The 14,337-nt window shown below is 40.3% G+C and overlaps 1 long non-coding RNA gene across 1 annotated transcript in view; it reads left to right on the top strand.

Moving 5' to 3' along the window:
• Window positions 1-14,337, top strand: part of LOC121347824 — a 164,405-nt gene that overhangs the window by 131,156 nt on the left and 18,912 nt on the right. Inside the window, exon 4 of the long non-coding RNA XR_005954285.1 lies at window positions 377-490. This is a non-coding gene — a long non-coding RNA (uncharacterized LOC121347824). The remainder of the gene's footprint in view (window positions 1-376; window positions 491-14,337) is intronic.

The following is a 14,337-nucleotide window of genomic DNA, read 5'->3' as shown; positions in this document are numbered from 1 at the left end:
ATTTCTCAAGGCAGTGTTTTAAGAGCACATTCCAGGTTGTGTTCTTGTTTAAAAAAATTTTTAGTGAGAAAGCATCCTGAATGAAATTTTGAACTTTGTCCAGTGACTGAAGAGCTTGTGGTACCTAAATGGGATTTATTGTAACTGAACAGGAAAAACCCTGAAATATAAGACTATGTAGTTGTGTAAAAGCATTTTGTTTTCTGTCATCTTGCACTTATTTGACCTTGAATTCGAGCAATGTCTTTGACTTCAGTATCCATAAGACAAAATACAGTATGAACAAACTGTTTTAAATCACCTATTATTATAATTTATTTATCAGTTCATAACATAAAGTTACTAAGTGCTTTTGTCCTGTTTTTCTTTATTTCAGGCTTGGGTCACAGAGAAATGTGAGGGTTTACACTTCTGAAATAGATATGAATGGGATTGAAGGAATTATGTGGAGGATTACGAACTCCCCTTCTTCCTGCTCCAGGAAAGATGAGTGAGTGTATTATGAAATAATTTATAATTAACTCAGTCCTTACTTCAGAAGGTTTTTAGTCAAAACAGGAAGATACAATTCAGTTGGCTGTATGTAAGAATGGAAGAAATTTTAGATACTACAGATACACCTCCTAATTACAAATATCAACCTTCAGAATCTGCCGTTCCTGTTTAGTAATATGAGGGTTTCCATTAAAAATATAGTGTGAGCTTTCGGTAGTAAATCTCACCCCCTCCCACCCCCACCAACTCTCTGATGTAAATGTTCTATATTTGAAAGCCCAGTGTCAAAGAAAGCTGAACTGACAAAATTAATTTTGCCTTTCTTGAACTGGTTCTGAGTGGGGCTGTTACTGGAGAAAAGTGAAAGGTTGAGCTTTATTAGGTTCCTGCACATATTTGTTAGTGAAACAGGTGAGAAACAGCAGCAGAAATGTCCATGTCACACCTGGGCTGCTTCTGAAGCCTGTTGGAGTGCAGCTGATATGTTAGTTCCAGTGGTGGCAAATCCAGCTTCTGTGTCTTCCTGCCTCCTTTCCTTGCTACATCTCTGCCCACAGAGGGAAGGAAAGGAACCCCAAGGCCAAACATGTGGGAGGATAAATGGGACTTCACTTTGGGTTGTCTTTCTCTGTCTCTCCCTGTAGTTACGTGGGGCCATCATTAGAAAAGGGCACATGACTGTTATGTGGAATTTTCTGTGGAATCTTGACATTGTAATTTCTTTAAACTTAGTGTGTACCTTGCATATGTCACCTTCAGATACTGATCAATGAATAAGATCTGTGCTTCCTAGTACAACCTGTTCAAAGTGAAAAGATACAAGTCCTGTTAGAAAAGCACATGGCGTTTAAGGCCTGGCTTTTGGCAGAGGTTTCTCACTTCTGCGTCAATACACACAAGATCATGTACGTGGTGCTGTGAATGTATCAGTGCTGAGCAGTGCATAACAGGACGAGTTTTCAATTGGAGGTGTTGCTGACCAGACAGCTCTTTCACCAAGCTGTGATGCAAGAAATATGTAAGAGCTGTAAGTATGTACAATAAATATGTAAGAGTAAAAATGAACCCTAAAGCTGGCAGAGTGACAGCAGAATTCTTTTATTCATTTAAACATTCTTGTAATTCTTGAATCTAGCTTAGATTCATTATGTCTAAATTGTGTGCAGGGCTGAAAATGGAGGGTGCACCATCCAAAGCAGCTTTGGATGGTGCACCCTCTGAGGCTTTTACACTTGTACATGGGAGCAGGTAACACCTAAAGCAATAGGTGTTTCTGGACAGCACACAGCTTCAGAGGGCCAGAACCAAGAAGATGCCATTCTGCCTATGGCCTTGAAGCTAAAGGACATGCATTGAGTGGTGTAGGGAGAAAAGGCAATGCTATTTTTGTGTTGAAGGTGTCAGGGACAATGCCTGAAGTGGAAATAGGCAGCAGGTGCAAATATATGCTGCAGAGGAGCAGGCTGCAGCAAGGTTCAGGAGTATCCCAGCACTTGGAGGGGGTAAAAGGGTAGGAAGCAGAGCAAAGAGGGTGTCGGTGGTGTATCAAAAGCATCTGGAGCTCAGTGGATGAAGGAGGAAAACAAATGGGAATAGTAACTTGTGTGGCTTCTCCAGAACAGAGAGTGGGATGAAAGGATGCAGTGGAGAGTGAAGTGGGTGGGAATTTTTCTGTTCAACCGTCTACGCCAAACACTTTTTTTCCCTCCAGAGATGTTTCTTGGTGGGCCGTGTTTGAAACCAAATATTAAGGAGTCTCCCCTGTAGCTGACAAGGGAGAGAGGTGAAGAAAAATTCAAGGAACCAGAAGTCAGGACTTTCTGAATGAGGGAAAAGAACAAAGGGGTGAGAAATGCGCAGGCAATAATGAGAAAATAAGTGTTTTCAGGGGAAGTTTTGGAAAGTAATGGGAGAGCAGGGATCATCATCAGGAAATACACAGTGGTAAGATTTGATTTCCAGCTGTCTTGGGTTTTTTACCAGCATGATGTAAATGGCAGCTCTTACTGAAGGGAAGGAAAAATCACTTTTCTCATCAAGGAAGTGGAGAAATCTCACTCTGTTTGCTTGCTTGCACAAAGAACGCTTTAATGTAAGTGTGCGAAAGCAATATAAACATTTTGGTAGTATTTTTTTGTATTTCCTATTTTTTGAAGAGGGGTATGCTTATGGTAACACAACCTGGGGTAACCATCAGCCTACAAATCCACCCCTGTGTGTCTTGAGGTTTTTTCTCAAAAAGATGTTATTTTTTTCCCCCTACTTTTCATATACTGACTTGCTTAGAAAAAGCTAATATTTTAAAACTTTATTTTTAAGTTTGTCCTAATGAAGTCTAGCTATATTCTGACCTGAATATTCACTGCTTGATGGTAAGATTAAAATGACTGTGAATGTTTTAAAGATTTGGGTTTTGCATAAGTACCTTTTGTCCTGTAGTGGGTAGGATGGCTCCAGTCTCTTCGCAAAATGTGACTCCTGCCTGAAACCAGAGTAGGTCTGAAGCTGACCTAATAGCTCATAAATTGGCATATTCTCTCAAAAAGGCCATCAGCTTGGCAAAGGTATGGGCTGGTCTGTGCTTGTTGTTGCATTAACCTCTACCTTGTGTCTGCTTTTTCTTCAGCTGCAGTTGTGCTTGCAAGGTCTTTATGGTATACTTGCTTTATCAGGAGGAGACTGGGGGTGTCACACATACCAGAAAAGTACCCTCATCTTCCCTCATTCATTCCCTATGTTGTGTCATATGGAGCTGAGAGTCTCCTGTTTTAGCAGTCGCTAAAATATGTTGATAATGCTTGCTTCCAACAGGACACTCTTCTGGACATCCTGTTGTCTTCCTCTTTCAACATGTTTCTGGTCAGTCTGAGGGTTTTGGGAGCTTATCCTGGTTCCCCAGGCCCCTGGCAGTGGCAATAGGGAGGTGGAGCTGTACTATGGGCAGGTCCGGGATCCCCAGTGCTGTGGAAAAGTGAAGGGAAGATCAGGTCCAGCTGTAGCAATCCTGACCTTTCTGGGAGCATCACACGTGTCCCACATGTACCATCCCATGGCTGTTCCCACTGTTTGGCGGGACTGGGGCTTGCAAGATTGACACCAAAGCAATGTGGCTGTGTGTTTGCAGTTTTCCATTGCTGGGATCAAGCATTGGAAACTTCCATTGATGCCTGGGAGCTTCTTACTCCTGAATGTGCTCTCTAAGGTTCTTCCCCTCCGTATGAATTGCCTGGCCATGTTACTCTGTGGCTGTTTATGACCCTGTCTATTCATCAATTTTATTTTATTTTTTCAAAACAACTCAAAATATAGGTAAAGCAAACATTTTATTGTATCTGTAAAGATGCTGACCTGGCATCAAATAGAAGAGTATGATGAAGTGATAAATGTTTCAAGCCCCTGGCCTTTTATCTCTGATTTTCTTTTTTAAAAATGTTTCTCAAACTTAAGTGATTGAAAAGTTTTCCAGATCTGATAACTGCAAAGATTTCAAGTGAAACTTTTGGCTTCTATCCCAGTATGAGATCATAGAAAGTGATATTAGCTGAATTTGTACCAGAGTTTGAAAAGAAAATGAAAACACGTTACTGTTAGTGTCTCTCAGCTATTTTTCAGCTATGCTGCACAATTTTTTTCTCATTGGTTAAGTTCTGAGTACCATTTGAAGTGTTTTCAAATATATGTATGTATGTATATATATATATATATATATATGCACATTTTTCTTTCTAATATTGTATTGATTTATACTCTTTGGGTTTTTTATCCCTGCTAGCAGGACTCCTTGGATTCCATTTTACATAGAAGTTTTCTAATCTAGTATTGCAGAGAAAACTCACTACAAGGGAGAGGATATACTGAATTTCTGCTGCTGTTCCAGAATGACCTTAAAACAAAATCTCTAACCTGTCTTTTTATCTGGTTTCTGTGACAGGAGACTTTGAAAGCAATGGTCCTTGTAGGGGTGTGTGTACCTAATAAGGGTAAATGTGTGTCAGCTACATGTGTTTTGTGGGTCTCCTTTGATAAAGAAGTGAAATAAGATAAATAATGCCTTAAGTTAGGAATTTACGTTACTGAACAGGTTTGGACTTCAAGGACTGAACTTGCAAACCCAAGCAATCGGACTCTAGAAAATTCTGCATTTAAAGCTATTAATCCATCCCCTTGGTAAATATTCATTTTGATTGCCTTTAATTAGAGGATTGCATGCTTCCCCCCTCCCCCCCCACCCCCCAAGGCCTGTGTATTGTTCAGCACACAGCATGGCTAATGCTTAATGAGTGGGTAGGTTGTTGATGTTTTGTTTCTCACCATTTCTTGTATGGCTTTATTTACTGCATGGTTGGCAGATGGTGCACTGAATACAGAACTACTCATTTCCTCATGGAGATTTTCATGGCATTAACACCATAAAGAGTTATTTTACTGCATGTTTTTCAGGGAATCTTAATCAGGAGTGCAAAATAAGACATACACATATATTTAACCAAACTTTGAGCCTTGACAGTTAATTTCTGGAAGGAGACGGTTACAGTACAGTTACCTTGGTGGAAGATCTATCAGGTTGTGTTGATTCCTTCCCCCACTCTTTTTTGTAGCAGAAAGCAGCAGTGGGTCAAAGCTCCCACAGGGGCACGAGGTATCTACATAACTCAAGTAGTTTGGTGGAAATGTTGTAAACAGCTGTAAGTTCCCTCCTTCTCTCCAATGTTTTCTTCTTGCCATTGTTAACTGTACAAGAGAACACAGAATTTCATGTCAGAAATCTCTTCTGTAATCAAAGGAGTGGATATTTTGTCCAGCAAACTGGCTTAGCAACCTGCTTCCAGCATTCAGAGCATGTTTGAGACCTGATGGAAATGAACAAAGCTTCAAAACCTACTGTAAGCTACAGGAAGAGAACACTTGTCATCTGGTTTCTGTCTTGGAGGCTGTAAGCTCTTCAGGCTGGAGCCTGTGCCTTCCCATATGTCGATAGAGTATTTCAAGCACTATAGCAGTATAAACAGCAGTGGATGAGGTCATCATATATCAAACAACACAATTAAATCAGTGCTTTATTCACTGTCTGTCTCTCATTATGGCTGCCTCCTAGGTCACTCTGCAGCCTTGGAGATCATGTAAGAACTAGAATGTTGCAACAGCCCTTGCAGAAACATTTGCTTTGAAGTTGGTGCTATTCTCTTAGAGACCAATCTTCATAAAAATTTACTTTGTAAAATGTGGTGCTATTTTGAAAAAGCTACGTAACAGGGAAACACTATTGATTTTTTTTCATAAATTGTCATGCACAAATGTCAGCTGCTGATCATATGATTGTGATGGGATTTCTAGATTGATTAGAAGTCTGAAAGCAATCAAGTAGATGATGTATTAGAAAAAAACCCAGGTTTCTCAGGGGAGAACATAAGCTTAAAGTGCCTGCAAAGCAACCAGATTTCAGTCACTGGCATGAAACTGGCATTTTTTAAAGTTAAATGGTGCTTTGTTTTGGCCACTACTTTAAAGTGCATTCCCTGTAAAACAATATAGGAAAATATTTTAAGATGCTCCTTCCCCCTTTCACAGCTCTGGTACCCACACTTTAAATCTTCTGTTATATCAACACCTCTAAGTGTTCTATATAGATCCTTATATGTGTTTTACAAGGAAGTAGGCTACCAATTTTGTCTGAGCAATAAGGTACTTTGAAGTCTGAAGTCATTAAATAAGATATGCACGTAAGCCTCGTGCCTCACCACGTATGATGCCGTGGGCATGTGTTATTGCTTACCTATGCCTTAATTACTGTACACATGTAGCTACAGGAATATATCCATATGGTTTTCCTACTGTAAACTTTCAGGTGACTTGCTAATCTAGGCTAGTTCTCAGAAACAAGGGCTGGTCTGAGATCTTAGTAATTACAAAGCCAGCATACAAATTTTGGCATAAAGGCTCTTCCAGATCCACTTGAAATTACATTCATATTCTGTCTAGTTTTTTGAATAGCAGCCCAACAGCATGCAAAGTTGTTATGTTGTTGCTTGACCTGCTCTATGCCAGTCTTGCTGCCAAGGAAAAAAGAGGAAAAGGTATTTGGGACTTATGTTACCTTGGCTTTGCAATAAATGAAAGAGAATTTTTTTCTCTCTCTTTTTTTTTTTTTTTTTTTTTTAATCTGGCGGTTTCCTGAATTAATTAATATTATCTGATGAATTTACTGAAATAATACATGTTCTTCCTCCCTGAAGTTTTTGTATTTGTCTCTGGTGCTTTTCCTCTCTACCAGTAATGGCAGCTCAGAACCATGAGTTGGTAGCATGCATTAGGGTATAATCTTTGCTAATCTTGAGACTGAAAGTAGGAAAGTGAAGAGAGATCAGAGAGAGCTCTCCAATGTTCTGCAATAGAGGTGGGGTCCAGAAATCAAGTATAAAAGCAAAGTTGTGCTGCTCAACCAAACACCCTCATTGAGAGTAGAGGACATCTGCCAGCTGGGCTGCCTCTAGGGCTTCTTTGCCCTCCAAAGCACTTCCAAAAACCAGCTGCTACAAAGATAGGAGGTGGGGATGATGATGAGGAGGGTCTTGCAGGATCCTGCTGGAGGTTTGAGTCAGTAGTTCCCGCTAGGTAGCTGCCCTGCTGGGAAGACTAACCTGGCAGGGTAGGAAAGCTGAGGGAGGGGCAGAGGAGGCTACTTACCCCTAGGCAGACCTGGAAATCACCTGGCTCCTGCTCAGCTAGTGAAACAACAGCAAGGAGAGAAGTCTGTCATCCTGCCTGAAGATGGGTGCCTTCATGTGGTTCTGGGGTGCTAGGGAGAAGTCAGTTCTGCTAAGTCTGCTCTTAAGAGCCCTGCTGTTCCTAACCTTTTCTTTTTTTCCAGTAACATCATCCAAACAGGAGTTAAAAGAAGATCAGTGGCAGACAACAGAAGTATGGGCTGCTCAGTACTTAAAATTTCTAGTCTTCAAAATATAACTTCAATTTTATTATGTTGTCTTAGTGCCTTAATTGTTGACTGGTTAGGCACTTGATAAACCTCCTAATAAAAACAATAGATGCTTCTGTTTTGCACTCTTTGTTTTTCCTTTGTTCATGTTTTTCTATTCTTCTGTGATTATTTTTTAAAATAGCCAGAGTAAAACAGAATTGGTGAACTTTAATTTAGAGGTGTTAGCAAGAGGTGGCTCACCTGATATGGGTCATCCAGGCTTCACTCGTTCTTTTTTATAATCCACTACCCACTGTGGTTTATCCTCTCTTAGTATTACTTCTGTTATATTTGCTATCATCTCTGTGCAGATGATAGCTTAATACTTGCAAATGACCTACATATAATGAATGTCAAGCCAAAAAAAACCCTGTAAAAGCACATACCTATGAGAAGACAAGGATGATACAAGGCAAGCTTGTTAGGGCAAGTGTGAACAAGTGTTGGATGTAAAGAAAAAGTGTGGGTTTTGTTGGTTTTTTTGAGGTTTTTTTTTTATTCCTTTGCTACAGGGGCACAATTCTCATTTCTATTTGCAGTCATCTAGGCAAGCTGAGGTGTGTTGAGTGCAGAGCCTAATTGCTTGTGCACTGCATGCTGTGCCTACACAGCTTTCAAGTGGGAGCCAGCTTGCAGCACAGGCAGAGCAAGCTCAGGTCTGTCCATACCTGCCTGCATACAGAGATCCTCAGAAGAAAGCAGAGACACACATTTTCTCTTTATTACTGCATTATACCAGAGGCAAATTCTCTAATTAAAATTTGCAGTTGGCATGGTGTGCTATAACTGCTGTAAATTTTGGTCATGTCAAGACTTCCTGGCGGTGGGAGGAGAGGTCCAGAGAAGCCAGTGAGTGCAAACAAGGGCTCTTGTGTAGCCCCTGTGTCCCATCCATGTTGTTAAGGCACCACCTATAGTGCTTTGTACCAGCAAAATTACTAAATGGCTGAAGAGAAAACGTCAGTAATGCTGGATAGTGGAGGAATTAAGATCTGCCTTGTCCTGAAAGAGGTTCTAGTCATATCCTCCTATCCACTAGGCTCCCATGGGAAAAGGTGCTTGAGGAGGCTCAAAACAGCCTTTCTGCTGTCTTTGCCCTGGTGCATTGCTTCCATTCATCTGACACAGTAGGGAAAACCTGTGAACTAGGATAACAAGGATGGCAACATTAATAAATATGCATTTTAATATAGGGATTAGAGAACAGATTTGCATATCTTACAACTAGAGGAATAGAAACTTGGAGAGTGAATAGTTTTCTGAATGGGTTCTGATTTTTACCTTCTCAATCGCTATGTTCATTTACTTTGGCTATCATGATGACTCTTGAAATGTTATCCCAGGTTGCTTCCCAGGTTTTCTGCTTCCTTTTAGGAGCTGGATGGCTGAAAATACTATCCTACTGTGCTGTTTCCACCCCTGCCTCTAGACCAAGGAAGAATGTCTGGTTACTTTCATTTCTGGGATGGGAGAGCTTGATCATATGAGGTCAAAAGAGGTGCTGGCTGGCATGTAATTACCTTTTCCTTCTAGGAGGATGCTTTTCTCTTGGGCAGACAGAGCAGAAAGCCATGGGTCTGGGCATTGACAAGAGTTTAGAAGTCTGTGTTTGGGAGGGAGGAGCAGAATGGGATAGTATTCATGTGAAACCCCTGCTTCCTGTCGCACTGTATTTGACCTGACAAGCAGCTGACATAACATCACCGTGGGCGTTGATAGCATTTTCTTTTAATATTAAATTTGGGAAAAAAAGTTAATAACTGTTTTCTACTTAAAAGGAAGGAGAAAACCCCAAAGGATCTTGGCTGGCTCTGCATGCCCTATAGGTATGTCTGGCTGTTTTTGATGAACAAGGTGCTGTCCTCCTGTTTACCTCTCTCAAAGGAAGTGTCTGTTGACATGGTCTGCATTTCAATCATCTTTATTATACAGCTCTCTGGGAAGCCTGCGGGGCAAGTCAAGCCAGCCCTGAAAGAAGCTTCTTGGTCACAAAGAGAGAAAAGTCAGAACAGACACCCACAGTTTGTATTTCTTTATTTGCAGAGATCTCTGCCCTGATAACCTCAGACCCCAGAGCAGCTGAAGTTGTCTGAGTTTGGAGTGGTTCAGAGGCATGGTGGGCAAGCCTCCAAGTGGCTGCTGTATCCACTTGTGCACTGCAGCCAGGATGGACCTGGGTGTGCTGATGGTGCTGCCAGAGAGCTGGCTTTGATGTCCAGCCTAGTGGAGGCTGGGGTTTCCCTGTAGTGGGAGAGATAGGTGGGTTCTTCCAGGTTCAGAGGCATCTTTTCCCCCATCACGTCCTTCAGGTTTTCTGTGCATGCTGTCACAATGCTTGGTGCCCTTAGTGTGGCTCAAACATTCACAAGGCTTCACATTACCTGTGACAGGATTATTCATTGAGTGGCATCCAAAGCCTTGCATATTGTGGGTTTGTGTTGGTGTCCAAAATTCAGTAGAGAATTGCTGTTGGTTGTGCCATCGAAGCTGTCTGTTAATATAAGCATGAGGAGAGAATTTCATTTCAGATTGAAGTTTATGCATCAGAACTGAACCTTTGTGAGTAAGCGAACTGTGGATGATTTGCATGATGTTTTGGAAGTGTGCTGTATTATTCCACGCTCGTGTGTTTGGAATACGTGAAGTTAGCTTTGGCTTGCACTGATGTGATATTTTCCTCTAGTGCTCAATGATGAGCTCTAGATAGATGCTTGGGAAAATAATGCTACACAAAGAGCATCCATCTTCTTGGCAAAAGGTGAGGCCCTGACTGGCCTCAATGTGCCCTCAAGGCCTCTTTCTCCAAATCTGCGCAGCTGCTGACACCTCTGAGGGGCTAAACCCATCCATCTTTTGGAAGAAGAATGGCTTTCTACTGCACTAATAGAGAGTGAATTATAAACCTTCCTCTCTCAAGTTTTCTGCCATCTGGATGTGAAAATTTATTTTATCTTCAATAGTTCCTACTTTAAGCCAGCTCTGTCAAAAACTATTTACCCAGAAAAGCTACAGATGGTTAGGAAACAGTGTCTGAGTGACCCAGTTGTCAAGTGTGAGGTGGTACTTGTGGTGCATGGGGAGCTGCCTAACAGCTCAATGTTCAAATATCAATTAAAATAATTTGCAGCGTCATGCACTAATGATGAAAGCAGCTTGTGTCTTCATTATAGCCGAAGATTTCAAGGGCCAAATTCACTGGAAATACAAACAGTGGTGCAAATTATATGTTAGAGCACAATTGTTTCCCTGCAGGCTATAAATAACTCCTATTTTAAGACACTGGGGGTTATTTGTCTCCTGTGGGAGAGACTGCATTCTGTGGTGTAGCTGACCAGAAAATGGTTGTTAGTGATAAAGTGGTGTAATTTGCATTGATTTATTATTCATTGGCTGTGCAGATCAAGTGCAGCTTACTCAGCAAGAGGGATTGATACCAAATTCTTTTGTCGCTTAAACAAATATCCCTGCTGAGTATAAGTGAGGGATGAGATTGTTACCGAAGAGTGGTGTTATCAGACACCTTCTAGCTTGTAACTCTCTAAAATCTAAATCAAACTTACTGAGAATTTGACTCCAAACTTACTTTTGGGCTACCTGGGTAAACAGAGTTTGATAACTATTGGAAGTAGATGCATATAAAAAAATTAAAAGGTAATTCCTTGACTTTGTCTAAATTTCCCACATTCTGTAACATGCACATCCTGCTTTGGAAGATCTAGTGATTGTGTCTGGCAACCTGCATCCATAATAAAAGGCCTTTATTGGCTACTGATTTATTGGGGGAAAATTATGTTACGGATAGGACATGATCATTCTTATAAGGATCTGAAAATGTTAGCTTCAGAGCTTTCAGGTATTTTGAGACATTCTATGATTGATGTGAGAATAATATAATCAATGCCTACTTTGATGTTCCTCTGAAAGCTGTACCTCTTAGAAGAAACTACTTAAAAGACTGTTTGGATTTCACTTCTCTTGCTCCCCACTTTTTAGATCAACCACCTTTGTGGTGGTTGTGGGAGAAAACCTGGAAATATGAATCAAATGCTTCCTTCAAAAAACAGAGGAATATATTTCTTAAGTATTATTTTAAGTTATTCCTGTTGGAAGGGAGGGTGTTTTATGTTCAGATTCATTGTCTTCAGGTGTGCATGGCCACTGCTCCAGGTGTTGAACCATCCCATTCTTCTTTGGATTATTATCAGCAATGATTTCACAAGTTATTCTGTAATTCTACTGTGATTTTGGCTGAGAAAAAAAGTAAAATTGGTTACAACATGGGAGGTAAAACAAGTCTGGAGGAAATTCTTAGAGGCTTTCAGTTTTTCTTTGTCTATTGACTGAGCATCAGTCTCCCTCCACAAGTCCTCATCTACAATCAGCCTTTGCATAAACTCTCCCTGTCCTGCCATGGGCCATTGCTCTTTGCAGCCTGGAGTGAACTTGTGGAAAAAGAGATGTAACTATAAATTACTCTTTTTGGGCCAATTGTTCTGGGGAAATCTGGACAAAATAATAACCTGGGAACTTAAATGTTCTCCTAAAAGAATTATGTCCTAGCCATTTAAAACTGAGCTATTTTGCAGCATATTCCTTCACATTTTTGCTAAAGGTTAACAAAATTGTTTAGACAGCTCTAGTTCATGCACATCAATCTACTTTACAACCAGCTGATTAATGTCTGACTGATTTCTGCAGCAAATTTCTCTAATCACTTCTTATTTACAAACTGGGGAGGTTTTGTTTAAAGCAGCTATGCTGTGAGTGTTCATCCATCTTAAAAGTTCATTCCTTGACTGAAGTAAGTTTGGGAAACACAAGTCTAATGAACCTCTGTGACAAACGATGCCCATAAAAGAAGGGGTCATATGCATCATCTCTGGTAGTGTTAATCCCTCCTGTCGTCTCCTACAGATGTAGTAAAGTAAAATAAATTCTTGAAGTAAAGAGAAAGGAAATCATAGTGAGTGCAAGCAAATGAGAGAAACAGTTACTCTGGAGCCTGCAAGGAACTGTGCAGGAAGCCAGGAAACTGTGGATTTTCATTATCCAGGCTATTGGCTGACAGCTGGTGATGTGAAATAATCTACAATTTTTTGAGAACTTATTTCAACCTCATAGACTTACTCTGCTGGGAATTACATCTTTAGAAATAAGTTAAATTATTCAGTCTTTCTTCAAGTAGAGTTAGGCACTGGGCCGATGTCTCTGCTGTGATACATTGTGCTTCATTACAGACTACAAGTGCTGGATTCCTCTGCATGTTTATTCGGTTGGTAAATATCACCCTAACTGGTATGACACAAACTTCTTCCAATGGTAAACATAAGAAATATTCAGCAGCTCTGTGTCCCTGTAGGGAACTCAGTTGGACAGACCCCCCAGGTATTGGGATGCAGTGTAAGCAAAATTATTCTCTTTCTATTGACAAGCCAGTGTAGCTCTGTGGAATTATAGCATGGCAGAAACAAGTCTCAAAGGTTTTGAAAGGTCAGGTCTGTTCTACAAAATGTCAGCATAAGTTGTGGCATGCTGCCCCTTTGGAAACAAAAATCATATAGGTGGATATGTGAATACTTAATTCATTATTTAAGGACTACTGAGAATCCCTTAGTCACCTTCATCAGTCACTATGCTTTTCAATTTTAAAAGCAGGCATATTTTCCCTACACTTTTATAACTTGTTCCCTTCTATCACCATGTATGTCTATGAGGATATTCTACACAAGGCTTTCAGTGTAGGAATAATTCTGCAGGTTTCCCTTTACTCTCTGTACCTTCTGTTTTGATGACTCAGATGTGTTGGTGATGTTTCTTAGTGGTGATTTCACCAATTCTTTTAGGCTTAGGTTACAGATCAAAATTCTGACCAATGTCACCTTCAGTTGACATTTCTTTTAGCGTCTCGCAAAAAAAGTTATCTGGTGCTTTTGGATACTTGAGGACTTAAGAAGAAACTGCTAAAGCTCCTGCCCCATCTGTCTTCACCTTATGATTCTCTCCCTCTGCCTTTTTACTTTTTCTGGTTTTGGCATGTGCTCTTTCATCCTGTTGTTGTCCCTTTAGACTGCTTCTACAAAAAGTCTTCCAGCCATATTGCCTTAATGTTTTCTATTCTATACTTCCCTATACCTTGCACTGCCTTAAACAAAAATGAACTTTATTTTAGAAGCACGTAACATTCTATCTTTTTTTTATCTGTAATTTGTACAATTTTTGGAGACTGACTTTTCGCTCTCCATCAGCCCATGGCACCTTCCTCCCTCAGATTTTTGCTACAATTTAATATGAAACTTCAGTCGTTTTGCTCTTTCTTAGGAAAACCTCATCAAGATATGCAGATCCCTTCCCATTTACACTTTTGTCATGATTTCTGCAGAAAATCAGGATTCTGGTGATCAGAAATCTCCAGTTCCTAGAGAAGGCAGATTGGCGGATGAGAGAAAATCTTGGACAGAATATTTCTTAAGGGATAGTCTGTGTCGCTGTGTGGAATGGCAATAATTTTTGCTGAGGCTGTTACAACAGTTGAATATGTCAAGAAAGGATGGGAAGGGGTTTGAAAATGATCATATGATATTCATGCCTGGCTTTAGTGTGCGGGATGTCAAAAACTAAGAAGATATATTAATGGATAATGAAAGAAGAGTGTAAGTGATAGAAATGACAGTGATGTTAACTGGACCATCTGGTCATTTAATGAAAAGTTTGTGCTTAACTTGACAAGGTGATTGGTTGTGGTCAGTTAGAAACAAGGAAAAGGTTTGTACTTAAATACCAGGTTGTTAGGGAAGGAGAATCTGAACTACCTTTGAAGACAAATCTTTTATAGAACAATAAGCACATAACAGAATAATAATCTTGCT

This window comes from Onychostruthus taczanowskii, unplaced genomic scaffold, assembly GCF_017590055.1.
Source record: "Onychostruthus taczanowskii isolate IOZ18803 unplaced genomic scaffold, ASM1759005v1 scaffold94, whole genome shotgun sequence".
Classification (NCBI taxonomy): domain Eukaryota; kingdom Metazoa; phylum Chordata; class Aves; order Passeriformes; family Passeridae; genus Onychostruthus; species Onychostruthus taczanowskii.
This window is presented reverse-complemented; position numbering and strand designations above follow the sequence as displayed.